The sequence below is a fragment of the Acyrthosiphon pisum genome, chromosome A2 (assembly GCF_005508785.2).
Source record: "Acyrthosiphon pisum isolate AL4f chromosome A2, pea_aphid_22Mar2018_4r6ur, whole genome shotgun sequence".
Taxonomy (NCBI): domain Eukaryota; kingdom Metazoa; phylum Arthropoda; class Insecta; order Hemiptera; family Aphididae; genus Acyrthosiphon; species Acyrthosiphon pisum.
In genome coordinates, this window is record NC_042495.1 from 59,132,860 (window position 1) to 59,139,184 (window position 6,325).

The following is a 6,325-nucleotide window of genomic DNA, read 5'->3' on the forward strand; positions in this document are numbered from 1 at the left end:
TCAGAGATTGTGTGAATTCTGCGGCTTCAAATCTGCTAACTTTCGTCCCGGCGGCCGCGAGACGACAAAGTCGTGAGCGCCTGACACGGATAAGTATCACTAAGTTCCACCGCTGCACGTAACGCGACTTCCACACCGTTGCGAGCACCCCCTCCCATTGCCCGGCAACTGTTAACGAGATTGCTCACTCGAAGACGCGCATCGCGACCTGTCCCGTGATCACGGTACGCACTGGATAAATTTCCCGCGGAGACGTCGCCTCGCGATCATTTTATATTTTATACATATACGACACCGTGAACACTGCAGTAATGTTACAAGGTCGAACACGCGTTATCCGCATACAAAAAAATTTTATGATAATATGTAATAAATTATTATCGTCACATATGCTATTTAGTTACCTGCGATGCGCGTGTCAGTGGTGACGAGAAGCCGCCACTGCCGAGCCGGATCGTCGATCGGGTTCGGTGCTTTCCATTTGCTGTCGGTCCGATTGTGAAATATACTGCCCAAGGAGTGTTGTAAAATTATGTTTAAGAAATTAAACCAAAAAAAAGGTTTAAAGAATTTTTGAAAAATTCAGTTGGCGAGTCGTATGCGACAGAGAACTCGATTATCGATTAGTGTAGTATTACACGGAATCGAAAGTGAGTGACACCGACACCACGCGATACGGACGAACTAGACGACAAAGCAGGAGACACGCGAAGTATATTATAACAAACAGCGACGGCAACGGATGGGTATATATTATTGTAAATGTGAATGTGTGTGGGTGTTATTGTGTGTATATGTGTGGAGGTGTGTGGAGGTGTGTGGAGGTGTGTGTGTGTGTGTGTGTGTGTGTGGAGGTGTGTGTAGGAGTGTGTTTGTGGGGTATGTGAAAGTAAAAAAAAAAATCAGTTTTTACAAATAGTTTTGCAAAGCCCTCCAAAATTAGCCGCGTATCGGTCGTCCGGCTCGCCTAGTAAACGTCATCCCACTGCTGAGCGGGGTTTTCGTCGTCGTAGCCACCGTAATCGTAGTCACCGCCGTAGTCGTCGTAGTCGTCGTAGTCGCCGTAGTCGTCGCCGTAGTCGTTGTCGTCGTCGTCGGCGTCGGCGTCGGCGTCGGTGGCGGCGGCCGTCGGTCGGCGTCGTCGGTGGCTCGTGTGGCGGTGCGTTCCAGCGCCGAGCCGAGCGTCGCCGTCGAGTTGCTCCGGAACTACACTCACACACGCACACTAACACACTAACACACTAACACACACTGACACACAGTCGCTGCGCGCCCCCGTCCCGAGCAATCGATAGCCGATAGCCGCCGCCGCCGCCAAAACCCTGGGACCGCGCCCTCTCTGACCCTTCCTCGCCACAATCGCGAAACGCGTCCGTCCGGTGATGGGAGGGGACGGGGACGAGGACGACGACGACGACGACGACGACGAAGACGACCTATGGACGGCGGTGATTCGTGAAGGGTATTGTGCGCAATAAGGGGTTTGGGGGGACACCAAGGTTTACGATAGAGTGCGGGGGAAGGTGTTACAGTGTATAATATATTATATAGGTACGTACCGCGCAGTGGTGTGCGGGTGACACAGGTGCCTTTTAGGTTCACTCAACCCTTCCCCACCACTGACTCTAACGAGCTACTTTTCGGCCGGGCGGCATGTATAACATTATTATAGGTGGATATAGACTATATAGAGGTATAGGTCGCCCTGGGGAATACATCATCAATGGCGAGTTTAGAGCGTTTTATACTTATGAGCGCGTGCGGTCTTTTCCGTGAATTTTTCCGTTACGGAAAACCCAAAATTATCACAACAACAATTTTCTTATTGCACATTACACCACCCCTGACGAAAATCCCGAGAATTTATTGGATTTGAACAGACTCAAATAACCATCGTGTTTCAATTTTTGAAACATCAATGTATAATATTATCATCATAACAATATTATCACTGTCACGTGTTGTGTATCTAATACGTCTCGTGTGTTTACTATTATATTATGTGGGTAATACGATCATTAATTAGAAAGTATATTATAAAATATTAGTATTATTATTCGTTTTGTCTTTTTATGTAAGATTTATTGGATATAGCGGTCGTAGCCGTGTACACAGATAGTTCAAAACTTCTACGACAACTTTTTATGAAACATTGTTTTTTTTGTCATATACCTATATTATACAGGGTGTTTCACTAATCGTCTCCATCTTTTACTGCCTAATAAAAAATGTATTCAACTTTTGATTATTTAAATTTTAAGTATACTTAAGGACTATATTATTATTATGGCCCCCAAATCTCCTCACAATAATAACCATAGACAATAGACATATTATCTATGTTAAATAACTCAACAACTACCCATGAAAATTTAGATTTAGATATATTAACATTTAAAAAAAAAAACATACTAAACTTCAGAGTAAAAAAAAACAAAATTTTAATAAACGCATTATTAAAAAAAACGAAGATAAGCATCCTGTATAATGTATATTATTATTCACATAAATAGAAGGTTTCATGTCTATTATAAAATTATATTTTTATTTCATCATTCGTAAAATAGCATGATTTTATTGAAGTTAAATTATTTCAAAAATTAACCTACAAAACATACTCTCTATAATTCGATTAGTCTAATTAATGAAAATAATAAATCGTATTGTGTTAAAATGTTAACTTAATAATGATATTGACCTCTACCTTAGACCTTGCACAAAAAACACTATATAATATTTACTATTGATATTTTATCTATTTATCTGAAAAGTTGATCATAATATACTTACGCCTTCTTTGAAGTTTGACAAACACGCTTGATAGTTGTTCTCAAATTACATTAAAGGTCTCTTTCCACTTTATTATCTTATCCATCTCTCGTATCGTTATTCTATAGAACAGTCTATAACAATTATAGGAACTACTAAATAGATAAAGTTATAGTATTACGAATCTACTCATTTTGTTCTATTATTAATTAAATTAAAAAGATTCTGACCAATAAGTAATATTCAAAAATATATTATGAACACTTATGAAATTGTGTATATTATTTTAGGAGAGCACATAGTTTTAAAAACCTAAGTTATAGAATATTTTTGAAAATTTTATTCAAAAAACTACTTGTTTGAAAATGTAATTAGGTACATTTTTTAAAATTAAAATACAATAGTTGGAAAATACATTATTTTGTTATGGTTCTTTACTTTTATTTACATCTCTAGTGGTAAGAATATTATGGTAAATATTCTCAAGAATTTTGTCTCAGGAGTTTTCCTTTATATTGTTTGTATCAGAGTGAAATTGCTTAATGATGTGCCAATATTGCACCGGTGCAGAAATCCGCAAATGAGACAACAAACAATCGACATAATAAAAATGGAAAAACTTATGCACTTGACAAGTATTTTTCAGACACTTACAATTCGTATATGGTCTAAAATTGTAATAGATTGTTACCACAATGAATTTTTTCTTCGTTACCATTTTTCAATACATTTCAAGTAAAAGACAATTTATATTTGAATAAAAAATATGAAAACTATTGTGTCCTCGCAGGTTCACGCATTAGACATATGGTTAGAAAAAAATATAATAACAAAAACGATTTATCCTTCAATAAATTGTAACTATAATTTTTAATTCTAAGGTAATATAATATCCGATCGTATTTTGAAAATATGACTAAAACTGAAATAAAAATCAATCAAACTCTAAAAGAATATCAGCAATAAAACGTCATTTTATCTATGGTATACCAATGGTAATAGTATACTCGTACATTGTACAAGTACTTCATAATATTAATTTTTAATATTGTAGGTATATCACAAACATTGAAACATATAATATTATGGTTGTACATTTTTTTTAATAGTATACAATGTGTCCGACTGATTTCAATAATGAGTACTTTAATTGACCGTCAAGTAAACTTTTACACTCAGTCCATTGGACTTTTGTCCCGGTAACCTTTTGGGCTATGATAAAATATAGAACATGCAATAACGACTGGTTAAAAAAAGGCAAAATGAGATTTCAAAGAGATTGTGGTGACGACTACACCATTATACGGATTTTTAAAGTACCAGCGTGGTTAGGTTGATCATATTATTATATTAAATCATACTTAAACCCAGTAACAGCGTATATTTTGGTGCTTTCGTCGTTTTTCGTAGGTGGATGCTGTTCGCGCGTCCGGACGGATGAATATGATATATTATTATCATAACCATTAATATAATGTCGACACAATCTATGGAAACGACAATATGGCATTTTAATCCCCATGCGGACGAACCCTCGGAAGAGGGCAGAGTACACCAGAGACTAAAGCCCAAATTTTGCAATAGCAACGCCAGGAAATATACAGTTTCCTTATACGGTCACGGCTATAAATATATGTATACATGTATGTATGAGCAGCCGACAGTCAAGCGTACATAAGAGTTCGTGAGACCTTTAAGTGAAAGGGGCCAGGCAACAACAACAACAACAAAAAAACCATATATAAAAAATGATTTTTTACACTGTGGACGTCGCTGGACGTCCGAAGTTACAACCAAGAAAAACACACAGTTGTCAGCACTATAATAATATATGTATATTATATAATATATTTATAATAACATAGACTATGCTCTGTAATAACATCGTTGTAGGTAGGTTTGTCAATTTGTGTGTCTGTGTCGTCCGAGCCTTCGTTGATTAACTGTGTATATAATATACATCTTATGTATATATATATATATATATATATATATATATATATTATATTATAAAGACCGTAGCCTGCAGCATCGCCACTGCCGTAGCGGTAGGTACAGTGGTAGTTGTGATGGTCTCGAGCGAGGAATTTCATTACTGGTGATGACGACACGAATTCGTCTTCTTCTTGAAATATTACTCTAAACCTGTCCCTATCAAAGATTTTATGGTGTCCATTTTCACTACTTTGCCAAACATTTTCCTATTTATTTATATATTATAAATAGATACGATGTACTCTCTCTCTCTCTCTCTCTCTCTCTCTCTCTCTCTCTCTATTCCGCGCGTGCGTGCGCGCGCACACACACGTCAGTAAGAATTTAACACGAATAATCGTTACACCATGGTTTTCAGAAGGAACGTAATAATATTTTGATGAGATATAACAGAATGAAATAAAATATCATGAGCCGTAGACCGTAGTATTTTTATATGACATAACATTTCGGTGCAAAAATTAATCAGTGAATATACAGTTTATACATATCTACAACCTACCTATATATTATCATACATGCCGTCAGATCCTAATATACCATACTTATATAAAATTTATAATTATTTTATTTTACACAATAATATATACAATCTGTACAGTTGATGCACAATAAGCATATTTGATAAAGGCTATAATACATGAGTACTTGATAAGAAGCCACCCACTAGTGGCACTTGACTGGGTGTTGGATGAATCTAACTATATATCATAAATACTTGACATTTATAATTACATGCATAAAAACACAAAACAATTTAATTTTTAATAACTTTTTGTGTTTTGATACATTTCAGATAATATATTGATACTGAACAAAATTTAAGCGTTTCGTGATATACCTACTCACATTATACCTACTACATAATATAAGACATTATATTATATTTATATATACTCCATTCCAAATAAGAAACACCACGACGGCTACGGGCAAAACCGGTTTTTCTACGTAATTGTGGGTTTTTCTTATTTAGAATAGAGTATAAGTACTTACACTTTTTAGCAAAGTAAAAAAAAAAATAGCAATACTCCATCAAACCCTTACTAGTTACTGCGACATATAACCTTTTTCTGTGATTCAATGACCAGTAATGATGTTACCTATATAAAATAATAATGTGCATAGAAACTTACCAATACAGCGTGGTAAATGTAAACCGTATTTAATTGTTAAGATGATAAGTTTATTATTTAGCTATCCAATATAAATTATTTATTTTTGGTTCATAAAAAAACTGCGACATAAAGCAATGTGCAAATGATCTATATCCGTGTACAACTATAATACCGATGACTTTGTATCGTAATATTTAAAAATGTAATGTTCAAATATTAATATATTATGTACATTGTACACATAAAGAACAAAATAAAAAGTCCGTGCATTCCATACGTAATATTATACATTTATAACATCCTATACAGTATACCATAGGTACTTTGAATATGTTATTACTTATTATTATTATTATTTTCCATACAAATGGCTGAAAAGAAATAAATTAATCTCATCGAGTAGGTAGTAGTACAAAACTCGTTAAAAGTTACAAAATTATGTA

The 6,325-nt window shown here is 35.1% G+C and overlaps 1 protein-coding gene across 2 annotated transcripts in view; it reads right to left on the bottom strand.

Annotated features, from left to right (window-relative positions):
* Positions 1-1,068, bottom strand: part of LOC100158802 (sodium channel protein para) — a 65,962-nt gene extending 64,894 nt beyond the window's left edge. For both annotated transcript variants that reach the window (XM_016804578.2, XM_016804577.2), the window contains exon 1: positions 405-1,068. The gene's annotated coding sequence lies outside the window, so the exon portion shown is untranslated. The remainder of the gene's footprint in view (positions 1-404) is intronic.
* Between the last annotated feature and the right edge of the window lie 5,257 nt (positions 1,069-6,325).